The following is an 11163-nucleotide window of genomic DNA, read 5'->3' as shown; positions in this document are numbered from 1 at the left end:
TACTTGTGAGGATGGTATAGATCCTCACTAACGAGGACATAAGTATTGTCCTTTTTAAAAGTATGCATTTTAGTCCATAAAATAAAAATATATATATATATATAATATGCAAATGAGCCAACTTTACCTTTTTTTTTTGGGCAAAAAGTAAATAAGAAAACACGATTTTATCCTTTTTATTTTCCTTTTTGCCCCTAACACAATGTGCATAAATCTCCCTAAACCCATTTCATTCGCTTCTCTCTCTCTTTCTTTCTCCATAACAAACTATTACTTTTATTTTTTGTGTCACTATGTCATATTGCTGATTATATATATATATTGGAAAAATTATATTTAGGAAGAGTTAGGAGCCCTAAATAACAAATTGATTTATTTCAAGAGTTTGTTTTTTTTTACTTTGGTTGAATTTTAAATATGCATCAAAAACTGTTGTTTTGGTCCAAATTATCCTCCAAACTCTTATTTTAAAATATCAAATCATCCTTCTAGAATTAAAAAAAAATCACTCACTCAATAAATTTTTAAAATTATGTAATTTAAGAAGGATAATATGATAATTCTTTTTGTCAAAAAAAGTTCACTAATCTTTCCTTAAATTATCATAGTAGAACCTGGGGTTTGTACGCTTATAAATAGATCATAAAGTTGGCAGCAAGATACTTAAAACACAAATGATGCTGCTAATGAAACACTTATACAATGGCACTTTCGAAGTGTCTTAAAACAGTTTTGTCTCATGACCAGTAACATTTCATGGTATGCAACGTTACAACCATCTTATAATTTAGGATTAACCTGATTTCATAAAATAGAATTTTGAGTTTATTAGCAACAATTCTGTATTCTAAAAAAACTGCTAGCATCATAAATTTAGGAATTATTTGATCTAAAAATAATAATTTGAAAATTTCTTTCACTCAAGAAAGTTGATTGATGATTTCCTAAATTTTTGGAGCGAAGGAAATATTGAATTTCATCAGGATAATTTAGTATTTTAGAATTATAATTATGAGGGCATTTTAGACCTGAAGAATAATTCTCAACGCATATGTAATCATTTATCTTAATTCAATCAAATTGAAAAATAAACTCTTAAAATATACCACTTTGTTATTTAGAACTCCAAACTCTACTTAATTGTAATTTTTTCCTAAGTCACACGATCCTTCTCAACTGGTGTCGCTCTCACGCTCCGAGCGCGCTCCCGCTCTTACACTCCGCACGCGCTCTGCCTCAAATTCCCACCATTTATTATTTAATTTTGCCGCCCTCACACTCCCACTCTCGCTTCCGCTTTATGTGACTTAGGTTTTTCCTTATAGAATATATTATTTGTTGGTCTCAAAAATCTTATTCATTTACTCCAAACATACCAAAATTTTATTATATCCGGTTTTGGGTTTTTTTGGTTTAGCTTATCCCAATCTTGTACAAATCAAGATTTATTTTATTCTGGTCCAAACAAACACAATCCTACACAAATTGGACCAAAAGGTCTTTTTACATGGTTTGTATTTATAATTATTAATTTATTCAACTGAAATGAGGGTATTATCGTCATTTTAAGTCTCCAAGGAGTTATCCGCACGAAATCAATAGTATAAGGTTGTTTTACACTAAGAAACAATTTTTGCACACATAATAGAGGGGAAACCCAATATGAAAATTATCATTCCTATAGATAGATAAATAAAAAAATTGTGAGAGTTTTATAGTATTAATGAGTATATAAGTTGCATCATTTTTCTCTTTGATTTTTTAGAATTAATTTAAACTTTTAATATTATCGTGCATTCACATATATTTTTGAGTCAAAGTTACAACGTTGAAAATTTTAAAATTTTCCTCTTTCCATTTTTTTGTCATTAAAGCTTGTGTTGTAATTATTTTGGTCAATATGAATTTATCATCGTAATTATTACTTCAAGTTGAAATGTGTTATATTGACATTTATACAAATCACCACAATATTGCGTAATGAGTATTGGTTTATGAGTTATTGTGTTATGTGTGATTGTGGAAAGAATGTGAAATGTGGATGTGTCTACCAGAATTTACAGTCCACTGAAAAATGTATATGCCGGTGCATACCCTGAATATTTCAATCTATAGAAAAAAGAATCATAATGTAAAACTTCTACTTAACAAACGTAAAATTTTAAAAAAACAATCATCGCTAATTTTTTTAAAAATCTTTTTTTTGAATGTGGTTATTGGTGATGAAGTGGTCAACTGGTCATCTGTTAGTAAATTAGGAAAAAAAAAAACTTATGATTTACTAAATCCAACCCTTATTTTTTTAAGTGAAAGTTTTGCCTAATGCAATAAATGTTTTACATTAGTACAATTAATGTTTTATATTTTGCAATATTGAAAAGAAAAAAAAAATTAACATCATTTTAATAAGAATAATGATAAGAAGATCCAAGAATTAATCCGAATCTGCACTTTATCCTCATCTTTATTTCATACCCTTCACTTTCTCTCTCTAAGTCTCAAATTATAAGTCTCAAATTATACCCCCCCTCTCTCGCTCTCAAATTCTCTTTGTCCATTGGCTCATTGCAATCACCTTGAATTCTGAATTTCTCTTCTTCATTGGCTATCTGCAATCTATTTTTTCCTCTCTCTAAATTTACAATCCCTTTCCCTCTGTGAAATTCTCTATGAATATATCTTCTCCATCTCTTTATTTTTCTCACCACCACCACCATCCCTTTATTTCACATCTCATATTTTTCCCTAATATATCTTCAAATTTGTTCATACTCTACCATGCCCACAACCTTGACCCGTAACCATCATCATCTCTCTTCAATATTCCTTGAAAAGGTCTCTTACATCTGTCTTCCACACTATTAGAATATATTTTAGAATATATTATTACTATATTGTAGAATATATTTTAACCATATCTAGGTTTACTATATAGGGTTTAGGTTTCTTACTCTTCACACATCTTGTCACCTATATAAACCCCCATATATCTTCATATCTCATACATGAATACAATATAGAGTTTCTTTCTTTTATATTTTCTAACATGGTATCATAGCCTTTCGATTACTGGTAACAATCTTATCAGTTTATTGTAGTCACCGCCGGGGATGCCACCATCAACCCTATCCCTGGCAGTCAACCTTCGACGATTAACTTTCAAACTTATGCTTCTGTATCTCAACCTTCAATCTTAAGTCCTCCATAATCAGCAAAAACCTTATTTGGCCGCCCAATCAACCTCCAAGACACATCAACAATGGTGCCAGTAGTAGTGCGTCACTTGCCACCACAGTTGCCATGTCAGACCTAAATCACACAATCCTTCCCAACGGGTGTCGCTCTCATACTCCGAGCGCGCTCTGCACTTACGCTTCACGCGCTCTAATTCAAATTCTCACTATTTATGACTTAATTATGTCGTTCTCACGCTCCCGCTTTCGAATTTGCTCTCGTTCCCGCTCCTGTTTTATTTGACTTAGTGTCAGACACAGTGAGCAGCGGTGCCAGAGTGGTGCCACGTCACCTGCCACGTCAGCTGTTAATCGTGTCTCTATCTCCACCATAAGTAAAAACTTATCTTCACCAAATCGCTTCCGCCATGCCGTTTTCAAGATCTCATTCCAAACTCAAGATGGTTTCATTCAATCTACCTTAATTTTGAAGGGGGGTGTTATAATATATTGTAGAATATATTATTATTACATTGTAGAATGTATTCTAACCAAGTATAGGTTTACCATATAGGGTTTAGGTTTCTTGCTCTCCACACGCCTCGTCACTTACATAAACCCCCATGTATCTTCATATCTCACACATCAATACAATATACAATTCCTCTATCTTTTGTATTTAACACACACATAAACCCAAATCTCCAAATTTCATCAAAATGGATTTTTTGATTTGTCATAGTGGCTTATTTACTTGGTCTTCTTCGAAGAAACATGACAACAGAAAAAGAATAAATACATGAAAGATTTACAAGATGAAGAAACAAGACAATAGAAAAAGAATGAATAGATGAAAGATTTAAAATTCTAAAGGAGTGTAAATAAGAGAAGCTGATGTGACCACACACATGGAAGTTCGATGTTCATTCAGGAATTTCCTTTTAGTTTCTCTGTCATTACTTTTTTAATAGTGAGATTATGAGATTCGTAGCTCGTACATTTATAAGATTTTGATAAAAACTCCCATGCTAAAAGTGTAAAGAAAATCACTCAAGTGAGAGAAAAAAAGAAAAAAGAAAAATAAAAGAATGTTGAGTATATTGTTATTGGTGATGATCACTTCATCATTAATAACCACCTTTAGAAGAAAATTTTAAAAAAATTAGTGGTCATTCTTTAGAAACTTTTACGTGCATGTTTTATCCGATGTCGCAAAGATATAGTAAAATTTTAAAATATTAAAATATTCCATGTACAATGTTACGAACTGTCATAAACATTTTGTGCCGAACTATAAATCCGACAACTTTTTAGTATAGTTACATTTTGTGCCGAACTATAAATCCGACAACTTTTTAGTATAGTTTCCACTAAAACGTAATGGGCAGGAAATGCAGAAAAAAGAATAAATACATGAAAGATTTACAAGACGAAGAAACAAGACAATAGAAAAAGAATGAATAGATGAAAGATTTAAAATTCAAAAGGAGTGTAAATAAAAGGAGCTGATGTGGCCACCCACATGGAAGTTCAATGTTCATTCGGGAATTTCCTTTCAGTTTTTCTGTCATTACTCTTTTAATAATGAAATTATGAGATTTGTAGCTCGTACATTTATAAGATTTTGATAAAAACTCCCATGCTAAAAGTGTAAAGAAAATCACTCAAGTGAGAGAAAAAAAAAGAAAGGAAAAAAAAGAAAGAATGTTGAGTACATTGTTATTGGTGATGACCACTTCATCATGAATAACCACCTTTAGAAGAAAATTTTAAAAAAATTAGTGGTCATTCTTTAAAAACTTTTACGTGCACGCTTTATCTAATGTCGCAAAGATATAGTAAAATTTTTAAATTCTAAAATATTAAAATATTTCATGTACGATGTTACGAATTATCATAAACATTTTGTGCTGAATTATAAATCTGTCAACGTTTTAGTATAGTTTCCACCAAAACGTAATGGGCAGGAAATGAAAGCATTATACTTTGTTGGTTGGATTTTTTGGCCCTCAAAATTTAAATTTATATCTAGGCAAAAGTGAAAAAAACCCCCTGAACTAGAAAATGTTGCAAATACCCCCCTGAGATTCACCGGATCAACTTTTCGGCGTGTGTTGATTTGAAATGACCGAAAGAACCTTACTTATTAAATTACATAAAATAAAAAAAAGCCTAATTGGAAAATACTAATTTTATCCTACTAAGTTAAGTTGCCCTAAATTCTCATTTTGCTGATTATGTTAGAGAGAGAGACGTACAGAGAGTTAGAAAGAGATGGAGGCACAGATACAAACTTATGGTTTCATTCTGTGGGTTGAAGAGTTTCATCGTGTTCTTGTTTTGTTTAATTGTGCGTGACATCGTGTTCTTGTTATTTCAATTGTGCGTTACATCGTGTGGTATTTTCTGTTGGGTCTGTCATTTTCAGGATCTTTGGTTCGCTTTTACAAGTTCTCCAAATTTGTAAGTGTAGATTTTGTTCTATAGCTTTAAATGAATCTTATTTTTCATTTTGCATGTTAATGGTTTATATTTTTAGGTTAATTACTACGAATCGAATATTCGATTTCTAGGGTTTGTAAAAATCTGTTTTGACCTATTATAAAGATCTCTTTTTTGTATATATAATACAAGTCAATTGTATGCAATTTTTTAGAACTTGGGAAATGTTTCGTGTAGGCTTTATGTTGATTGAAGAAGGTAGAATCAACTGACAATGTAATTTATAGTCAATGACAGTGGTCCATATCATTTTTTGTTTTTGACCTTTATGTCTTGGTATAGTCATACACAATGGTCCATGTCATGTGTTTGATGTCAATTTGTTTCCTTTTATCTTCACGTGTCTTCCATCTGATCATTATTGTATTTTTTTAAAAATCTTTATATGCTCTATTACTGCATATTTAATAACAGTGAAAAAAAAAAAAAAAAATGCTCCATTACTGCATATTTATGGAATATTTAATATCTTCCATCTGATCATTACTGCATATTTTCATATGCTCCGTTACTGCATATTGTATTTCAGTGTTACTAAATAGTTAGGGATTGTCATTTGCTTAATTTTTTATTTTTTGTGTCTAGGGATTGTCATTTGATTATTATTATTATTATTTTTTGTGCTTAGGGTTTGTGCATATTGTTATTTTATTAGTTAGGTATTTTTATTTGCTGCTTTTTTTTTTTTTTTTTTGGCTTAGGGATTGTCGTTTGATTAATTTTTTATTTTTTGCGCTTAAGGTTTGTGTATATTGTTACTTTATTGGTTAGGGATTGTTATTTGATGATTTTTTTTTATTGAGCATTGACTTATGTGTTTTGGTTTGCTTGATTAAACAGAGAATGAATACTATCTGGTTGATTACACTGGAGGTACATTTTGGAGGTTATTTCCAATACACACCACTTAAGTCATATATTGGTGGTGAGGTAGACCTAGTTGGCAATGTTGATGTGGATTTTTTTTATTATCATATTTTCATCTGAAAAAGGTGGCCAACAAGCTTGGGTTTGAAAAAAACCATGAGATGTATTATAGGAATCCAATGGTGGCCAGCGATGAAGGAGTTAAGAAAATTGTAAAAGATAAAGATGTATTGGAATGCATTAATCCTCATAACAGGTTCAGGTTGATGAAAATATTTATAATTTTAAAAAGCAGTGCAGAGGGTGAAAATGCTAAAAATGTAGAGGAAAGTAATGAGTGTATGGAAGATGGAGTACAACAAACTGAGTTGACATGCAATTTGATGATTCTAATTGGGATGATAAAATACTAGAATGGGCAGCTCAGCTTGAAAATGATGTTGCTCGTGTCGATAATGAGCTGAATGATGACTTGGTGCATGAATGTACTAATGTGGATGCTGATGTGGTTGAAAATGTGAATGTTGATGTGGATGAAGATGTGAATACTGATGTGGATGAAGATGTGAATGGTGGCATGGGTCAATACTCAGATATTGAATCAATATATGCACCAAGTGATGAGTTGGAAAGCTTATGCAGATTATCCTCTGAAGAAAATGACAGTGACAGTGAAGTGGATAGGGTTCTAAGAAGGCATAGATTTAGGAATAATGTCATAGAACTTGGCAACAAATTTTCTTTACCTGAAGCATTTAAATTGGCCTTAAGGGATAATGCTATTCAAAGAAAGTATAATATTAGGTTTGTGAAGAATGAAGGGAATAGAGTTACTGCTAGATGTTCAAAATATTGTGGGTGGAGAATTCATGCATCATTTAACTCGGAGGATGACAGCTTCCAAATAAAGACCTTTAACTCAAAACTTACTTACAGTTACAATAAGTTTAATAGTCAAGTATCATCTGGCAACCAAATACATGGTGACAAATAGGGATGAACTTAAATGGAAACCATCTGTAATGAAGAAGGCAATTTTAAGATAATTGGAATCATACATTGATGGTGACCATAGATTGCAATTCTCAAGGGTTAGGGATTACTGCCATTTCATTCAGACCACCAACCCTGGTAGTATTGCAGTGGTCACTGTTGTCAAAGCAACACTTGATGACCTTGCAAGATTTGAAGGACTATTTGTTTGCTTTAAAGCAATGAGGAAAGGTCCAGTTAGCAGAAAAAAGCCATAACTCAGCTACAAAAAATGTGGGGTAAAATGACACAATGTCAGAACTTGTAAAGTTACTGAAGTAACACCTCAAGCTGCCAAAAAAGGTCCACCGGGTAGACCTAGATTGCTAGTTACTTCTGGGCTACCTGGTAGACTACCAGACACTGATGGAGTTGCATCAACAATGGCAAGAAGTATTGCAACTGCAAGAAAAATGCAAGAGGAAGAGGAGAGGTTAGTACTGTAAGTGGAGGGATTGCAAGTGGAGTAAGAAGCATTGAAGGGGAAGAGAGGCTACAAGAACAAATGAAAGGCAACTGCAAGAGGTTATTGTTTTAAACCATCATGATCAATTAATTTGAATGTTTACTGTCATATTTATATTTTTAATATTTTATCATTTTGTTTTATAGGTGATGACAATACAATCAAGAAATTTGTTGAATAATTTGTCTCAACCATCATCATCAATTAATTTGAATGTTTACTGTCATATTAATATTTTATCGTTTTGTTTCATAGGTAATGACAATACAATCAATATATGGGAATTTGTTGAATAATTTGTCTCAGCCATCATCATCAATTGATTTAAATATCTTGTGGAGCAGTCAAGCATCCTCATCATCTAGGTATGAGAAAGTTTTTAACATTTTTTTCCTGGAGCAGTCAAGAACAATTTTTAAATGTCTTTGATCTTTCTTTCTTTTATTTTTATTTTTTATTTTTTATTATTTTGTTTTTCACAGGGCCATTGCAATGGACCCAAGAGTTTAAGCAAATTTGGTGATTTTGTGCTTTTTGGAATTCATGGTTCAACTTTTTGTAAGTTTGGGTGTATAGATATTGATTTTCATTTTTCGGTATGTTGGTGGTGCACATATTATGGTTTACGTTTTTTTGGTATGTTGGTGCACATATTATGGTTTAGGTTTTTTTTGGTATATTGGTGTACAGATTTTGTTTGGTTTTTTAGAATGTTGGTGCACAGATTATAGTTTTGATTTTTTGGAATGTTGGTGCAGAACTTATAGTTTTGTATGGTTATGGTTATAGTTGTGGTTAACTGATACTACTATAATTTGTATGATTATGGTTATGGCTATGTTTTTTTGGTATGTTGGTGGTGCACAGATTTTGTTTTTGTATGTTTTTTGCTATGATGGTATAACTGGTGTATTGGTAGTGCACAGATTATAATTTTCATTTTTTTTTTTTTTTTTTTTTTTTTGTGGTTGTAGGCAGGTTCTAACACAGTATATTAAATAATAATATATTAATTAATTATAAAGTCCATTACAATTATATTCTACTAAAAAACCACACAATAACACTTACAATAGCACATGCTATAAATTCCAACATGAAAACAACCAAATTTGTAATTACATGATTTCCAGTATTGCTAGATACAGGTTGTGCACCCACAAAGTTGATACTCCTATCAATATGCAATGCTTCATCTTCCAAATTCCTAGTAATTTGGCCTCTCAAAGACGATATGGTTCTCATAGTTAGTTCTCTTTTCATATGGTTCCAATTAAATCCTTTTTGACCTTCATTGTGCTCAGTATCTACCCATCTAAGGAACCCACAAGACTTCATCGGATACCCTCCACATTCATAGAACTTCCGACTTAGATTATTTTGTGTTGTGGCTCTTCTCAAAGGAGATTTTACTCCACAATAGCAATACAATCCTTCATACATTGTATGCCGATTTGATAAATTGCTTAATGGTTTCATATTAGTACTACAATAGATATTGCAAGCATGTAAATAAAATAAAATTAAAAAATTAGTCCTAACAACTAAATACTACTATGCATATGAAGAAGAAAAAAAACTAACACAAAAAAAGTAAGTATATAAATATATATATATATATATATATATATATATATATATATATAATGGAACGTGGATCCACCGATTTAAAAAAAATATCAAGCTAAAAACTAATATATATATATATATATATATATATATATATATATATATATATATTCAAATCTAATATATATGTATTATAAATTAATTTAATTGGACAAGAAAACTCATCTTTGTCCAAAGTCCCTTCCAATTACAGAGAGAGAATGAGTACAAAATTTGGTTGTTGACATACAAATGGGTTATATAGGCCACAAGGTTATAACGGTCACAAAAAAGGGCAGTTTCGGCATTCTCATAGTTTCAACAGGCGCGTGACATTACACGCGCCGAAAAAGTTAATTCGGTGAATCTCAGGAGGGTATTTGCAACCTTTTGGGAGGGTATTTATAACCAAGTGAATAGATCAAAGGTTGTTTTCAGTTTTGCCTTGTTTCTTTTCAGTTTCACTATAAAATGGTCAAATCCCCTTGTTCTTCATCTGCTCCTAATTCAACTACTCAACAAAATGTTACTCCTGTTGAATATATATATATATATATATTTTCTAAGTTCCAACTTTCCTACCATTGGAGCGTAGTTGGTTTAGATTCTTAAACAGGAGTGGCAGATGGGTTTGCGACAGACCATGCATCATGTGTCAATTCAGCTTAAACATCATACTTAAATGACATGTTAAATTTGGTGAATATGATTAGTTTATTAATTAATATCGATACTTGAGTCTGAACGCCTATTTATTTATTTAAAAATATCAAATGATTTATAAAAAAGAATGGGTGCGGACTTTTGATATGTGATCCTGTTAACAAATACTACTAGTAATAGATAAATATAACTTATAATGGAACGGATATTTACCTTCTAATTTAAAAGTTTTAGTTGAGTAGCGCAGCGCTTCATACTAGCTCATGTTCAAGTTATTTTTCATCCAAATTTGATAACCAACAAGCCCCTCTAACATCTCTGCTATATACCACATATCAGTTGCTTTTTTACGAAGAAAATATAAATAAATAAAAGACCATCCTTCCTAAAAATGGTGTGAAATCGTTTTCATTTTAAAAAATAAAATATAAATTTGTCGGACTACGAATTTTTTTTATATTTTAAAAATGACAAAGCGATGCTATTTAACTGTCAGATATTTTGGTGATCTCACATTGCTATTTGCTAACATCTATTTTTTCACTAACAAGTTTTCAATTGTTTGATGTTATTTTTTTAAAAGGATATATGTAGAAACAGGTAATTTAGGCCTTTAGGTCTATTTTTTTACTCCGTATTTATTTATTAATTTTTTTAGCATTTTGTACTTTACTATATTTGTGTTGTGCATTACTGATTTGGGCTGGCTAAGTCAAGTTTGATCCCGATCGATGTTACAGATGGCCCAGAAAATCAAAGGCTAATTGGACAGACCAAGCCAGTCCGTCAAGACTAACAAACTGAAAAGAATAAAAAGCTTAAGTTCGCTTTTCGTGAGATGTTATGGCCCAT

This window comes from Cornus florida, unplaced genomic scaffold, assembly GCF_030987335.1.
Source record: "Cornus florida cultivar Cherokee Brave unplaced genomic scaffold, ASM3098733v1 CherokeeBrave_3.0.0_Hap2_Chr02, whole genome shotgun sequence".
NCBI lineage: Eukaryota > Viridiplantae > Streptophyta > Magnoliopsida > Cornales > Cornaceae > Cornus > Cornus florida.
Note: the sequence above shows the minus strand (reverse complement) of the source record.